The following is a 17,373-nucleotide window of genomic DNA, read 5'->3' as shown; positions in this document are numbered from 1 at the left end:
CAGTCCCCTGCAACACAGGATCCAGGCTTGCATATCCAAGTTAAAAAGCCATTTATAAGTTAGAAGACCCAAAGCTGATATCAAATAAAGCTAACTAGAGCAAATATAATAGATCCACAATTCTTTGAGTGTAGATGCTAACAAGAAAAATTAGAGTATCCCCACTAAACCACACGGACAGGGTTTCAATTGACACACAACCCACATAACTGGAAACTCATGCAATCGTAGTTCCTTTATTAAAAAAGGCCTCTGCTCGATCCCTTGCAATCAGAGAATTGTTAAACTATTTCTCTTGTATCTTTATTTTCCAGCGTTACTGAAAAACACGTAAATAAACAGCTTTCCAACTTTTTTGAAAGCAATATTTTGCTCCATAAAATTCAGTCGGGATTTCATCCAGCCTATAGTACCGAGTCCACTTTGTTGCTTGCCACTGAATCAATGTGTTTTATTTTGACCTCAGCTGATTCAGTGGCGGATATAATGCTAGATTTTAGTGCTGCTTTCGATACAGTATCTCATAACATCTTTTTAAAAAGATTGCGGGAAAGTTTGAACCTGTCAACAACCTTGGCATTGTGTTGAGGAGAGCCTCAGGAATCTTCTGAGTGCAACTCTTTCTAACATCTACATCTGCCCCCTAGCTGATGTTATTGAACGTTGTAGCCTCACCATCATTTTGTTGGCTTATGATTGCTGGAAGGTGGGATCCGACTGCATGTTACCGCCATTTTTTGCCTGGTGTTTTGCTGGTTTTTGACTTAGTTTGGCTGGGATCCTGCTATCCACGGTCCCAGCCTATATGTTTCCCTCTCTAAATTGATTGCATGTACATTAGGTACACTCTCGATTGGTTACTGGGTTACCCTTGTGAGTCCCTAGTATATGGTACCTTAGGTACGAAGGGCATAGGTACCCCAGAGGCCTACCAGGGGCTGAAGCATGTTTTATGCCACCCCTGGGAAGCCTTCCAAAATGACACCACCCCTGGACGAAACTCTGAAACGTATATCTTGGGCCTTCAACATTCCATTTCGACTGGAAGACGTACGAAATCTCCCTTGGGGTCAAGGAGTGACTACCCTGTTCAAACAGGCACCAAAGAAGCATCTTACCGGTCTGCATTTTCGAGGCTCCCGCCGGAACCCGAAAAATCTGCAACTCAGGACCCGGACTTCCAGACATCTCCGAGGCCGACACAAGTCCCCAGCAAAGCTGAGACCTGTCGCCTTGACTAGAGATCTGGGACCGGAACTCCTGGACATCCAGCACATTCGCTAGTGCATCGACTTCCCGAGCTTTCCCGGAGTTGTGCATTGGGCTACTTGTAGTCCAAGCCCTGAGCACCTTTTGCATCAAAGATTGTGGGGATATAATCCACGAGTGTTCAGTAGGCCCGCTTTTGGCATTTCTGCTCGAGGCTCCTTCGCGATCCCTGGTCTGTTGACTGGTGGGTCCCTACAAAGGCAAATCCTTTTTTTCTTGGGCTTTCCTGGTTGCTCCAGAGGTGCCCGGACTCCCCTCCAAAGGGTGAGTCCCTCAGACCTTGCTGGTCTGCCCGGAAGCCAATCTTTCCATTCTACGTGGGTTGCTGTTACCAAGGCTTGTTGGGTCCAATCTGGATACCGACGCTGCAGCACTCGACAGCCGACGTGGGACAGCTAGAATCCAGCTCCTGGTTGTCGTTGACGCCTCCTGGTCTTCGTGACTGAAGAGTCAAGCTTCACCTACATCCCCTGAAATCACCCGACATTGGCTGGCATCTTTGTCGCCTTCCTGGTCACTGGCTAGTGACCCAGACTCTGTCCCCTCTGCTTTCAGGTTCTTCAGATCTCACCCTTGGATACATCCGGACACTTTTCACCTGGTCGCCTGCAGCACTTCTTTGCAGCTCTCCATTGTAAACGACGACGAAACCCGACACGAAAAGAGAACCTATGCACCCGGCTTCCCTGGGTGAGGTAATACGAGTACTTTGGTGCTCCCGTGGGTCTTGACTCTCGAAGTGGTTTTACGTAGTCCACTCCTAAGTGTCCTTATTCTTTAAACTTGTAACTTTAACTTTCTCCATAGAAGTCAATTGTGGTTCGCTGCTGTGTTTAGACACTGCACGCGTCCCCCGTGGGTCTCCTGCGTCCCTACCGTGGGTGGTTCCTGGTTGCCCCAGCGGTTCTACCGGCCCTAGGCCTCGTCTCTATGCTCTGAGCGGTACTTATGTTTGTTAGAAACAAGGGGACCCCATACAATAGAACCTGGGGTAACAAGATACTTTGGAAGAACAATGGTTCAGGGTAGGCCTCAAGGGGTCCTTGGTAGGAAATAGAACAGGAAGCGAATACTTAATAAATCGCTAGGGAGCAGAAGTAGTAGGTACAAGTAGGAGTATTTTATTTTACTCTTTTCTCAAGGATATACATAAATAGTCATACTCTTTTTCAGGTGCTCAGGTGAATAGTGTGGTGCAGGAAGTGACATAAGTGATCAAAGTGAACGGACTGTCACACAACAACAACAAGGATAAAAACACAACAATTATATACAAATAGAACAAGTGAAATTCCTTGGGTAGGTCGACGGCGTTTCGATCTATTTAGCTTTAGATCATCATCAGGACAGATGAGCCTCCTGAAACTTGCCTTTGCTTGTATAGGCAAGGAAGATTGTTTGGTGGTGCAGCTGCTTAACTGCCGTTGTTCTCAATGGGATATTGTTTTAGACGGTCTTCTAATAATGGAAAACAAGTAGCGCTCAGTCACTGCTACTGGGACGAGGGTCCTACTTGAGTTAAGGGAGTTATGTAAAAGGATTCCCAGTTAGTTAGAAGGGGTCCGTTTAGCGCGTTCGTCGCTATTTTTTTCAAAAGCATATGGTTGCCTGAAACGAATTCTGGCAGGGCTTCGGCAGGAGAAGGGGGGTCCGAGTTCCGCTTCCGTGGCTGCTCACCAAACAATCTTCCTTGCCTATACAAGCAAAGGCAAGTTTCAGGAGGCTCTCTCTTTATTATACTAGTATGGATAAAGAATCCCCAGAGTTATAAATCTGGAGACGTATAGTCATAGGAAAATATTTTCTCCTACTAATCCAAACTCTTTCAGTATGTCACCAAAGTCTAAAATGAGCCAATTTAGTTTGCATATTTCATATTCCTCATCACCCTTACCTGTCCCTTAAACGTTTCTGCCCTTATTATATTATTTATTGCAAATTAATCCCCTCCATCATGGATTTTGAGCGGCGACAGTTGACCGCGAAGTCTGTGATGTCATTCTGGCAGCCAGGCGTCGCTCCACAAAAACGGTACACGCCTGCAGGTGGAATAATTTTCTGGCATGGTGCACAGCGAAGCCTGTGGATCCCCTTTCTGCCCCTCTTTCCGAGGTTCTTTTGTTCCTTCTTTCTTTGGCCCAGCAGGGCCCAGCAGGGCGCTGCTCTGGGCACTATCAAAGGTTATCTTTCGGCCGTTTCAGCCTTTCTACGGCTTCCTGTTTGTCACGCCCTTCCATATCGGGCAGACCATCACTTTGCCCACCTTCTTTCCGCCTCAGCATCCTTCCAGAGAGGAAGAGAGGATTGAACGTCTGGACCCAAAACGCGCTCTCTCCGTGTTCCTGAACCGCACATAACATTTCGCGGTGGATGACCAGCACTTTGTTAGATACGTGGGTGCCAAAAAATGTCAGGCCGTGCACAAACAGACCATCTCAAGGTGGGTCGTTCTCTGCATCAAGGCCTGCTCCTTGTTGGCTAAGAAGGAGCCTCCTGTCGGGCTGCTTGCCCATTCGACCAGGGCGACTGCAGCCACTACTGCCTTGGGACGTGGCGTTCCCTTGCAGGACATTTGTCAAGCAGCTACATGGGCCTCACTGCACACGTTTACCAAGGATTACTGCCTTGACAGTCCAGTCCGGAGAGACGGTTTCTTTGGCCGTTCTATTCTCCATGACTTCCTGGTGTCATTTTGTTCGCAGACCCACCACCGGGGTTGGTATTGCTAGGGTATCTATCCTAAGGTAAGGAATCTATCACTAACGTGTCTCTTTCAGATGCACAAGTTACTACTTGTGTAATGATATATCTGTAAGAGACATTAGTTAGTGATAGATTCCTTACCGGCCCACCCATCCTCCCCGTTCTGCGAACTGATTACTAGAGTTAAGGACATCCCTTTCAGGGACCTAGTTTCATCGCACCAGTTGTCGGTTTCTTGCATGGCTCTGCGTTCCTGGCACGGAAAGTTGAGCACAGAACTGACTGCAGCGTGCAGGGGTAGCGCCTAAGTAGACTCCGTGATGTCATCTTGCCGCTTACGACACCAGCGATGGCTGTGGAGCCGTAGGACGCCACCTACTGACGCGCAGGGGAACTGCTTGCAAAACTTTCCGGATCCAGTCTGACGCCTGGGGATATTCTAAGGTAGGGAATATATCACTAGTGAATGTGTCTTACAGGCATATTGTTGCACACGTAGCAACTTGTGCTTTAACTCCTGCAGTCCACTATAAAATCAATTTGATGTTTTCTGCCACAGCATTTTTTTCATCCCTCCTGCTGTAAACGCACATATTGCAAATGAGCCACAGCAGAATTGCCCATCACCTTGGACATGTTGTCGACCCTAGCTTGGACTATTCTTGTGCAATGCCTGGATGCCTTGACCAAAGTGTTTAGTTAGGGTCTCACTCTTCCTGAAAACTAACAACTGTTTCTCAAATTTTTCTCGCGTTTCGTTATTCAAAATATCCCAATTTTTATTATTTGAATTTTTAGGTTGATTACTTATGGGGGAATAATTTACACCTGAGGCTATGCTATCATAAGTTGCATATTTCTTTTTATCCTAGAACATGCTGCCCATATTGTAATATTTATCTTTTTTTTTCTCTGAGTTTTATATACAGTGAACTTGACCCCTATTCGAAAATGGTCAGCAAGGGCAATACAAATTAATGCCCTAACCAGGGTACACAACCTAAGAGCACTCAACGGTAGGACTATGTCCGACAGGGCTGGTGCAATGACATTCAATAGGCTTAATGGTCCGTCTAGAATTGATTATATCTTACTGGACGTTAGACTGTGGAAAGACCTAATAGATATGGAGGTGGTGGCTACACAGGATAGTGACCCCAACCCCCTCTGCACTAAGTTTAGGTGGGGTAAACCAAAGGGCGGGGTGATGAGTGCTCCCTTGAGGTCAACCAAAGAGGTTGTCCCCTACAATAGCAACCGTAGGTTGAAATGGGACAAGGCACAATTAAAGGAAGATCAACTTGGGAGTATAAAATCTCTTGTGGTAGATCTAACCTTGGACTTGATAGCACAGCAACAGGGGATGGGACGTGCCCTGGAGCCGCCCATTGCTTTTGATACAGCCTACAAAATACAATAGAGCAGGTGAGCCAATATTTCTCATCTAAAGGGAAAAGCTGTAGAACTAATAATAGACCTCCCATTTCTATTAACTTCTGGTACTTGGCCCAGGGTAAGGGGAAAAGGCAAGAGTTAACAGCTGCCCTACTCATAAAAGATCCCTCACTAGTTAGAGCGGCTAGGAAGGACTACTTAAGGGTAGTGGCACTGGCCAAACGAGAGTGGGAGGAACAATATTGGCAGGACTTAACCTGTGCAGTCAGCATGAGGAATTCAAGGGTATTCTGGGACCTTATTAATAAAGCTAGGCAACAGAGCACACAGCCACTAGCCACCCACATAACAAGTCAGCAATGGGTAGATCATTTTTCGGCACTAAATGGTGGAACTGAAGTCGCCCCTTGTTTAACGGCAGCCAGGGGTAGAGAAGGGGAACTTATAAGGGAGCTTGAGGATCCATTTTTGCCCTCGGAGGTAGTAGTGGCTATCAGACATCTGATCCCGAAGAAGGCCGCCGGACCGGATGGGATAACGGGGGACCTTTTGATAAAGGAACCTAGGGCTTGGGCCAAACTAATTGCCCTTATTATGAACCTCATTGCCAGGGGTCACCCCGTGCCAGATTTTTGGAAGGGCGCTGAGGTGGTTACTGTGTTTAAAAAGGGGGCTAGAGAGTGTAGGAGAGTAGGGTCTGCAATCCTATGATCACCCCAGATTTTTGCTTTTTGCTTCACTGGTTTACGACTTCTCTGGCTGTGGGCCTGCTAATCCGACCCACAGCCTTGCTGTTCTCTCACTAAATTGACACGCATACCTTAGGTGCATATACCAATTGGTACTGGGCCACCTTATCAGACTCTGTAACTCAGGGCATAGGTGTACCCAGGGCCTACCAGGGGCTGCAGCATGTATTATGCCACCCCTGGCTGGCCATCTAAATCTGACACAACTGGCTGCACGACAGCTGGGGCAAGGTGGTGTAATCACCCCTTGCTTTAGATATAGTATACCTATATCTAACCCTAAAATGGACACATAGATTCCTGTCCGTCACTCCTATGGCAGGCCTTGACAATCCTGAAGGCAGAGTGCTTGGAATCATGTGAGATGGTGCTCTGGCATGAGCTGAGCCCGTTTGCAGCTTGCGGAACCAAGTCCTAATAGCTGTTCCATGATAACGCGTACCATATACTCTTAAGTGCATTATAATCCTCGCAGTTATATGCTAACTCTGGTATCGCTTTATCAAAACATGTCGAGTAAGGTGTCATACGAATTGGAATACTAACCCCTCGCCAATTCTGGCGACGGGGTTAGCATTCCACCCTTCTAGAGGGACACGACATGTATGTAACTGTGAACCCCGGTTAAAGTTAACTCGAGCCTCAGCATCACAAAATGGATGCTGCCACCACAGACACAAGTCTGACCCCCTGCAGCTGGGAGTCCTTCCAGCGAGGGGAGCTTGGACAAAGGGTTTCCTGTCAGGGGCGGTGCTAGCACCATCCCAGACAGGGTTTTGTGTATCCTGGGTAGGCAGGGCTTTAGAGGAAGGTGACTGCAAGTGGCACCCCGGTGCTCACTATGCATAGGCCGGCTAGAACCAGTTCCAGGGGCACACCAGCCCCTGACCTGGGGAAAGTCCGGCAAGGGAGAGGGGTGTAACCACCCCCCTTCCTGGTCCCACCCATGGGCAGGACCTAGTCGCGTGCCAGCCCCTTTCCAAATTAGATCATCATTGAATCCTGAAACTACTTTCTACGAAAGGAACTCAAGACTTCTTCTCAAGATTTCTCCCTTGTGACTAAGGAGTAGTCACCCTGCATCAGCGGGCACCAACTAAGTAACCTGCAGTTTGCTGCACGTCCTTCCTCCGGAATCCGACCGACCAGCACGACAAGACCCGGCTTCCCTGGCACCTCTGACCTCTACCTACATCATCAGCCCAGCTGAGATCCGTGGGTGTGACGAGACCTCGAGGGACCGGCCATCTTCAGAACTGCACTACACTTATCCAGCACGACCGCCGAGGGATCCTCGAGTGAGTGCTTTGGGGTCCGAGAAGCCCCAACCCTGAGCAGCTCCAGCACCGAAGTCCAGCCCTCCAGCATCCACCAGAATTGTGTGGGGCTCTTCTGCTCTTTTCTGCTCACCGCGTTGTCTGGCTACTAGCCCGCTGGCTTGTGGCCTTCCCGACGACGAACGACGACATCAACACTGCTAATCTGGTTGCTCCAGACTGGCCCTTGCTCCCCTCCAAAAGAGGAGCACCCCGGACCCTCCTGGTCCACTCCAGACGCCATTTTGAGTCCACCGCGTGGGCTTGCATTTGCCAAGACTTGTTGCCCCAATCCTGGGTCCAGCGAAGTCGACAGCAGATACCATCGTGGGACAGCTCGCACCTCTTTCCTGGTCGCCGACAACGCCTCCTGGTCGGTGAGACTGCAGAGCCCAGCGTCGCCCACTCACCTGGTCGAGGTGACTTCAGCCGGTGCCATCCTGGTGCCCATCTAATCACTGGCTAGTGATTCAGAACTTGGTCCCCTCTGCTTACAGGTGTCTTCCATCTTCGATCCCGGCTTGGATCTATCCGAATCTCTTCACTGGTCGCCTGCCAGCAACTTCTTCTTTCAGGCTCCATAGACTGCAACGAGGATTCCCGACGTCTTTCCAGACCTATGCATCCGCAGCCCCTGGGCTAGGTAACTTCGGCATTTCGGTGCCCCAGCATAGCCTCACTATCCAAGGGTCCAGATCCTTTTTCGTTTCAGCTCTACCAAGTCGGATTCGTCAGATAACACTAACTTTGTAAATTCTAGCATCCATAGACTTTGTCCCGCATCCCGCGTGAGAGTGCACACTCTGCACCCGAGTTCCCTAGGCCTCCTACTAGTAATCAAAAGGTTCAGTAGTCGCGTCCTAGCGATCCCAAAGCCTATTAATATAGTACTTACCTGCTAGTAATTTTGCATTCCACTTTTAGAGTATATGGTTTTTCGTGCCCCTCAGGCATTTGTGTAAATTGTGCAACTTATAGTATTTTCGTAAGAGTTTTGTTGTGTGCTCAGTACCCTGTCCTCATAAAGAGTACAGGGCTGTTGTGATCCAAATAAATACACTGTTTATTTTCATAACACTTGTGTGGTGTCCTTTCACTTGGTGTTCAAGGGGTATATGTGATGGTATAACAGCTGGCTTAACACGCCCTCTAGAGTTTAGCCCGAAGACTGCTCGTATCCATGCTACTAGGATAGCTGGTCTATAAGGTTGACCTACAACCAATCATCAATAAGGGTTGTTTGGACTGATACAAAGTGCTCACTAGAATAGTGAACATTATATATCAGGCCAACTTCTCACAGAGAGGACCCTGCCAATTACAGACCCATCAGTCTGATAGACGTGATTCAGAAAGTGGTTGGCAGGGTAATTATCTCAAGGGTTGGAGCTTGGATGGAAGAAGAACAAATCCTCTCCCACCTTCAAGCAGGATTCCACCAGAAGGTGGGCACGATGGACCAGGTCTTTCGCTTTTTTGGGATCTATTGGAAGTCAGTCACCATCAAAAGGGGTAGCCTTTATATGGCTTTCATAGATCTCAAGACGGCTTTCGACCTGGTCCCTCGAGCAAGGCTGTGGGAGACGTTGGAGAAGATGGGTTTCCCCGGGTCTCTTTTGAGTTTCATTGTAAGGCTCCACGAGGGGAATTATGCGAGGATCACATGGGGCACCCAGGGCCAGTTGACAGACAGGGTGCACGTGAGGAGGGGAGTACGTCAGGGATGCGTTATGGCACCGACCCTCTTCTCTCTGTTCGTTAATGGAGTGGTGGATCATCTGAGAGAGGAAGAGGTGGACGCACCATCCCTGGCGGGGGAAAGAATCCCCACTCTACTCTTCGCGGATGACACCATACTGATCTCCAAATCCCCGGTGGGACTCCAAAGGCTCCTACATCGATTCAGCACCTTTTGTACAGATAGAGGACTCACCATTAACACCTCGAAAACTAAGCTCATGGCTCTTTCACCCTCCAAAAGATTTAGAAGTAATTTTTCACTCAATGGGGCACCCTTGGAGTTGGTAGATTCATTCGACTATTTGGGGGTTCGGGTAAATAGTCGGATGAACTGGAAGGACCACCTGGCTAAAATGTTGCTCAGCCATAAAAGAGTGTCAGGGGTGACTCTGAGAGAGCATCGGGAGTCAACGAGTAAACCCGTGGCACCGGTCATGGCAATCTATGAGGGTCAGATCCTCCCAGCTGCACTATACGGCTCAGAGCTGTGGGGGTTCGAAAATGTTGCAGAGCTAGTTGCAGTGGAAAACAAGTGTTCGAGGCATGTGGGCTGCTGAATTCATATCTGTGCATAGATCGCCGCCTAGTGTTGGGTCCGGATGATTGCACATTGTTGTCCTGGAAGAGTCTTCGAAGTATCACGAGATAGGTGGCTCCTCCCCTGGACTACAGTACGCATGGGCATCGACTCCATCCCCAGATTGTTTTTTTCCGCCATTGGTTTCGGATGTGTTCGGTTCCCTCTGTCGGAATCAATAGTTGTTAACTTACTTTGTTTAAGACCAAAAGGTCTTTAGGACTTGCGTCGGTATTGTCTCTCGTTCGGGTTCGTAATTTCCTCGGCTCCGAACCGACATTGCCCTTCCGCGTGCTTTCGGCGCGGACGGGCCTACTCGACGCTCCAACCTCTTTCATCATGGAACGAAGTGCATTTAAACAGTGCCCGGTGTGTGCCTCGAAGTATCCGCATATCGATGTACACCCGGTGTGCAACAAGTGCTTGTCGCCGGACCACGACGAGGCCAAGTGTATGGCCTGTTCCAAGTTCCGGTCCAAAAAGACACTCAAGCTCCGCCGAGCTGCGCGCCTGGAGGCCCAGCGATCTGCACCACCTCCTACGGACATCTTCGACGTTGGGGATGTCGAGGACGACGCTGTAGGAAGGTACCTCCTGACTATGGTTGCCCCCAACTTTTTGCCCTGTGTTTTAGCTGGTTTTTGACATAGTCGACCTGGGACCCTGCCAATCAGGACCCCAGGCCTACTGCTCTCTGTAAAATGGATTCCATGTACCTTAGGTACATTTCCAATTGGTACTGGGCCACCTTATCAGACCCTGTAACTCAGGGCATAGATGTACCCAGGGCCTACCAGGGGCTGAAGCATGTATTATGCCACCCTTGGCTGGCCTCCTAAATTTGACACAACTGGCTGCATGACAGCTGGGACAAAGTCGTGTAATCACCCTTTGCTGTAGATATAGTACACCTAAATCTAACCCTAAAAATGGGCACACAGATTCCTATCAGTCATTCCTATGGCAGGCCCTAACAATCCTGAAGGCAGAGTGCTTGGAATCGTGTGAGATGGTGCTCTGGCATGAGCTGAGCCTGTCTGCAGCTTGCGGAACCAAGTCCTAATAGCTGTTCCATGATAACGCATACCATATACTCTTAAGTGCATTATAATCCTCGCGGTTAAATGCTATCTCTGGTATTGCTTTATCAAAACATGTCGAGTAAGGTGTCATACGAATTGGAATACTAACCCCTCGCCAATTCTGGCGACGGGGTTAGCATTCCACCCTTCTAGAGGGACACGACATGTATGTAACTGTGAACCCCAGTTAAAGTTAAACGAAGCCTCAGCTCCACAAAATGGATGCTGCCAATACAGACACGAGTCTGACCTCCTGCTGCTGGGAGTCCTTCCAGCGAGGAGAGCTTGGACAAAGGGTTTCCTGTCCGGGGCGGTGCTAGCACCATCCCAGACAGGGTTTTGTGTATCCTGGGTAGGCAGGGCTTTACAGGAAGGTGACTGCTGAGTGGCACCCCGGTGCTCACTACTCATCTGCCAGCTAGAACCAGTTCCAGGGGCACACCAGCCCTTGGCCTGGGGAAAGTCCGGCATGGGAGAGGGGTGTAACCACCCCCCTTCCTAGTCCCACCCATAGGCAGGACCTAGTCACCGGGTCAGCCCCTTTTCTTAGTATAAAGATAGGAGCGGGCCCCCTGTTTAAATTAGATCATCTTTGGAATCAAGACTCGACTTTCTTCGAAAGGACTTCAAGATTTCTTCTTCAAGATTCTCCCTTGTGACTAAGGAGTAGTCACCCTGCATCCGCAGGCACCATCTTAAGAACACTGCGGTCTGCTGCAAGTCCTTCCTCCGGAATCTGACTGCCCAGCTCGACGAGAACCGGCTTCCCTGGCACCTCTGACCTCTACAGCTAAGCTGAGAACCGTGGGTGCGACGAGACCTCGAGGGACCGGCCATCTTCAAGACTGCACGACTTCTTTACAGCACGACCGCCGAGGGGTCCTCTGGTGAGTGCTTTGGGGTCCGAGAAGCCCCGACCCTGAGCAGCTCCAGCACCGAAGTACAGCCTCCCAGCATCTCCACGATCTGCGTGGGGCCCTTCTGCTTTTTGCTGCTCACCGCGTTGTTTGGCTACTAGCCCGCTGGCTTGTGGCCTTCTTAACGACGCCCGACGACATCACCACTGCTGGTCTGGTTGCTCCAGACTGGCCCTTGCTCCCTTCCAAGAGAGGAGCACCCCGGAACCTCCTGGTCCACTCAAGACGCCATTTAGGTCCACCGCGTCGGCTTTGAATTAGCCAAGGCTTTGTTGCCCAATCCTGGGTCCAGCGACGCCGACAGCTTCATCCATCGTGGGACAGCTCGCTCCTCCATCCTGGTCGCCGACAACGCCTCCTGGTCCGTGAGATCTGCAGAGCCCAGCGTCGCCCACTCACCTAGTCGAGGTGACTACCATCCGGTGCCCTCCTGGTGCCACCTGACTACTGGCTAGTTGTCACAAACTTGGTCCCCTCTGCTTTCAGGTGTCATCTACCTTCGATCCAGGCTTGGATCCATCGAACTTTCTTCACTGGTCGCCTGCCAGCAACTTCTTTCCTCCAGGAGATCACGGAATCTAACCCAGCGTTGGAGGTCGAGGACGACTACGACGCGGAAGACGAGGATTTCGGTGAAGTCGTCGAGGAGGTAGGGTATGACGACGGGGCCCTTGCCACCGTAGAGGATGGCTCGGACGAGGAGCTTCCTCAGACTGACTCCGGGGCCATCCGCGATTATGAGGCCCAGGTCGAGGGATCGCCTTCGGGCCTTACCCAAGACCTTGATACCCGTCCCACGGCTCCGCCTTCCGGCCCGGCCACGGACATTGATACGGCGCCACTCCCGGTGCAGCCAAAACCGAAAGTGAAACCAACGGTCTCGACGCCTGACGTATCGAAACCGAAAGCGCGGATCCCGCTGGTCGGGTCGAACACTTCGGAGGCCTCTGCGCCGAAGAAATCTAAAATGGCTGTCGAGCTCAAGAGCCACGCCAAAATGGCCGACCCAAAGGCTACTGTATCGAAGCCGAAGGTTAAAGGGACCGACGCAGCTGCATCGGCGCCGAAGACGGCCGACGCAAATAAAGGTCGACTCGATCCCAAAAAGCAGGTCGACGACCATAAGAAGTCCACTCTCGACCCGAAGAAGCGGCAGGATGACCCCAAGTCCCTCACTGCCTCGCTTCCACTCGACAAGGCCAAGGGTGCAGCGGCGTCGACTCCGAAGAGCGCATCGTCGGTCGCCACCCCGAAACCAGCTGCTAAAGACTCTCTCGAGCCTGCGCGTCCCTCCGCCTCGTTCACTAAGAAGGTTACGGAGTCCCTTCAACGTATTAGGGAGGGGACCGCAGCAGTCGAGCCAAAGGACCCTGTGCCGCCCAAGCCTCTAGAGAAACCGGCGAAGGCGCCGACGCCGATTCTTTTCACCTTGCCACCGAAGACTGCGCCGAAAGCTTTCGCAGCTAAATCAGGGGCTGGAGTACCCGTGAAGGTGTCTTCGACGCCGAAGCCAGCGTTGGTGGTCCCTGGCCCACGGCCACGACAACTGACAGAAGAAGAGCGTCAAGAAGTTTCCATCGACGCCAACACGGGCAGGCTCTCTCTCCTCAAGAGAAAGATCACCCCTGAACCACAATTAGAGCCTTACAAGATTCCACTCAAAAGAAAGTTGGACTCTGCTGGTGCCTCTGCCCTTATGGAGCCCGTATCCCCACAGGCTCAAGAACTTTCACCCACTCATTCCCATGTCGAGGAAGGTGACGGCAACGACGAGGATGAGTATAGCTACCCCGTCTACTCAGACCCAGAGGATGTGACTGAACCATGGTCTGCAGGTGGCGATCCTGGAGACCCGCATTCAGGGCAGGAGCCTCAGCTTTTCTCAGCCAAAACTTCCCCAACAGAGGACTCTATGGCTTTCAATGCCCTCATTGAGAGGGCGGCAGCCAATCACGACGTCTATCTCCATGCTGACCCAGTGGACGTCGACTTCCTCTTTGACACCTTTTCGGTCTCTGAAAAAACTGTAAAAACTCTGCCGATGCTGAAAGGGGTGTTGAAACATGCGGCGGAGGTGTTCAAAGAGCCCACCCGGGCAAGAGTCATCAGCCCACGAATCGACAAGAAGTACAAGGCAGCGCCCACCGATCCTACTTATATCAGAGGACAGTTGCCTCTGGATTCCCTGGTTGTCTCCAATGCACGCAAGCGAGCCAACTCAGACTACGGGTGATGCTCCTCCCCCAGACAAGGAATCAAAAGTCTTTGAGGCTTCTGGGAAGAGGGTGGCGGCGCAGGCAGCCAACATATGGCGCATATCCAACACACAGGCGCTACTAGCGCGTTATGACAGGGCACACTATGATACTCTAGAGACCCTTTTGCAGCACTTACCCGATCAATATAAAGAAGCGGCAGAGATGTTGATACAGGAGGGGAAGCTTATCACCAATGCTTCCATTAAGTGCGCTCTGGACGTGGCCGACACCGCCTCGCGAGCGATCAACACTAGCGTTCTGCTTCGTAGACATGCATGGCTAAGGATATCTGGGTTCAAGCCGGACATTCAACTTTCACAGTCAACGCAATTCTACAAAAGCAACACCCAAACTTCTTATACCAACAAAGGTCGGGGTGGATACCGTGGCAACAACGTCAAAGGCAGAGGACGTGGGAACAAAGGCTCCAGGTCCTCCACCGCCAACAAACAGTGACGCCTTGTCACTGCCCCCGACCACGCAACACCAGTCGGGGGGAGACTCCAGCAGTTCCTGGCCAGGTGGAAGTCCATCACCACGGACAGGTGGGTCAGAACACTTATCCAATACGGTTATTGTCTGGAGCTCACATCCACTCCACCCAACATACCCCCAAAAAACCGTCCTATGTCCGGCGAGCACTTGCACTTATTGCAGCAAGAAGTCAACGTCATGCTGCAAAAAGGGGCAATAGAGCTCGTGCCCTTGCAGGAAAGAGGTGCGGGAGTTTACTCCCTGTACTTTCTGATTCCAAAGAAGGACGGATCCCTCAGGCCCATTCTAGACCTCAGGCCACTCAATTTTTACATCCTCTCGGAGCATTTCCACATGCTCACGCTGCAGCAGGTTCTTCCACTGCTTCAACAGGGGGACTACCTGGCAACTCTGGAACTGAAGGATGCGTACTTCCACATTCCACTACATCCTTCACACCGAAAATACCTCAGATTCACCATACAAAACCAACACTACCAGTTCAAGGTTTTGCCTTTTGCGGTCACCACGGCACCCAGGGTTTTCACAAAGTGCCTAGCAACGGTGGCGGCGCATCTCAGACGTCAAAACATTCACGTCTAGGCTGTTTGCGTTGTGGGACGAAATCCCAGAGGTCCTGACTGTGGTGGGGGGTGATTGGAATGAAGTCATGGATGTGGGCCTGGACCGCCTGAGGCGAGCGCATGTGGTGTCTGACCCCCCCCCCCCCCCCCCCCCCCCCCCGCGGCTGCCCCCACCCGGTTGTGTGCGACTGTGCGTAGTCTGGGCTGGATTGATGTGTGGCGGCATTTTCATCCCGCAGTGCAGGCCTTCACGTATGTATCGGCGGTGCATGGGTCCTTCTCGAGACTCGACTATCTGTTTGTACCGGGTGCCTGTCTGAGCCGTGTCAGGGACGCCACAATACTCCCCAGGGGCCTCTCGGATCATTCCCCTGTCCTAGCCACCGTGACCCTCCCCTCTAAACGGCAACCCTTTCGCTGGCGTATGTCCGCCTGGCAGCTGCAGCGGCCGGAGTACGTGGCGCATTTACGCGAAGAGATCGATCACTTCTGGCGCGAGAACTTGGTGGGGGGTGTCAATGCCATTGTTGTGTGGGAGGCGCTGAAGCCTACGATCCGGGGCATTGATATAGCTTGGTGTGCGGCCGCTCGGCGGGAGCGTCGGGAGGCCATTGTGACTGCCGCGGCCCGCGTGGAGGAGCTGGAGCAGCGTGTTCGACTCGGGGGTGACGAGGGCGTCGTGCGACAGCTCCTGCAGGCCCAGCAGACATATTCCTCGGTCCTGTACGAGGAGGCCCGACAGGCGTGGCTCGCCACGCGCAGCAGGGTGTATCAGTGGGGCGATAAGTCCTGCACCATGTTACATAGGCTTTGCCAGGCGACTTTCCAGCCCCTTGAGCTACCCGGCCTTACGGCGGAGGACGGCTCGGTTATGACCGACCCGGGTCGGTTGGCGGCTAGCTTTGCCCGCTACTACGAGGCACAATACGCTCCTCGTGACCCATTGGTGGAGGGCGAGATTGCCTCATACTTGGACGACCTACTCCCGCAGGCAGTCCCGGAGGAGACTAGAATGGCCTTGGAGGCCCCGCTTACGTCCGAGGAACTTGGGGAGGCCCTTGGCCAATTGAATACTGGGAAGGCGCCCGGCCCGAGCGGTTTTCCTGCCGAATTTTATAAAAAGTTCCATGTCCAGCTGGGACCCCCTTTCGCAACGCCCTGGAGGCAGCGCGGACTAGAGGCGAGCTGCCACATGACTGGCGTCATGCCGAGATTGTAGTCTTTTTGAAGCCAGGCAGGGCGCCGGACCGGCACGACTCTTACAGGCCGATCTCCCTCCTCAACATCGAGGCCAAGATTTTGGCGAAAGCCCTGGCGAACCGCCTTCTGCCCCACATCGCCGACCTGGTCCACCCTGACCAGGCCGGGTTCATGCCGCGCAGGGCCACCCGGCATAATATCCGGCGGGCGCAGGCAGCGATCGACGCCATGGGTGCTAGGGATGAACAGGCCGCACTCCTCCTTGCGGACATGGACCGGGCCTTTGATTCAGTGAGTTGGGCGTATTTGTTCACCTTGTTGGCCCGCCTCAATCTAGGGCCTGTCTTCCTGTCCTATATCCGTCTCCTATACACCAATGTTACGGCGTCCCCGTGTAGCCGGTGCGGTCTCAGGGCGCTTCCAAATCGGACGTGGTACTCGGCAGGGCTGCCCGCTGTCCCCCTATCTGTTCGCCCTGGCCATGGAGCCCCTGGCGTCGCGGATACGAATGGATGCCCATCTGCGTGGCTTTGTCTGGAACGATACTCTAACGGATAGGATTGCACTTTACGCAGATGACGTCCTCCTGTTCCTTACCGACCTGCGGCGCTCGGGCCCTCGAGTTTTAGAGATCATGAAGGGGTTTGACGAAGTCTCAGGGCTCCACCTTAACCTGTCTAAATCGACCCTGTGGATTTTACGTGGCGGAGTGGTTGCCGACCCTTGGGCCGCCGACCTGCGCGTGGCGACGGACGGCCTGAAATATCTGGGTGTTTTCCTCTCGACTTCGCGAGCCGTGGCCTGGACACGCAGTGTCTTGCCGGTGTGGGAACGGGTCCAGGCTGATGTCAAAACATGGTCCAGGATGCCCCTTACGATCTTTGGGAGGTCGGCCATCTTTAAGATGGTGGCGCTGCCGAGGCTGTTGTACCAACTCCAACACTTCCCGCACCCTATTGGCATGGAGTGGTTCCGCCAGGTGAACTCTGTGCTGAGCCGCTTCCTGTGGGATGGCGGTGCAGCCAGGGTGGCCCTGAGGACGTGCTTTCTGTCCACATACTGTGGTGGTTTGGCCACATCCGACCTCCTCTCCTACTACCAGGCGTCAC

At 52.1% G+C, this 17,373-nt stretch overlaps 1 protein-coding gene across 3 annotated transcripts in view; it reads left to right on the top strand.

Moving 5' to 3' along the window:
• The window catches only part of PDS5B (PDS5 cohesin associated factor B), a 772,490-nt gene that overhangs the window by 250,325 nt on the left and 504,792 nt on the right, over nucleotides 1-17,373 (top strand). The gene's annotated exons all lie outside the window — the stretch shown is intronic.

The sequence above is a fragment of the Lissotriton vulgaris genome, chromosome 8, assembly GCF_964263255.1.
Source record: "Lissotriton vulgaris chromosome 8, aLisVul1.2, whole genome shotgun sequence".
Classification (NCBI taxonomy): domain Eukaryota; kingdom Metazoa; phylum Chordata; class Amphibia; order Caudata; family Salamandridae; genus Lissotriton; species Lissotriton vulgaris.
The sequence above is the reverse complement of the archived record's forward strand: the minus strand, read 5'-3'. Positions and strand labels throughout refer to the sequence as shown.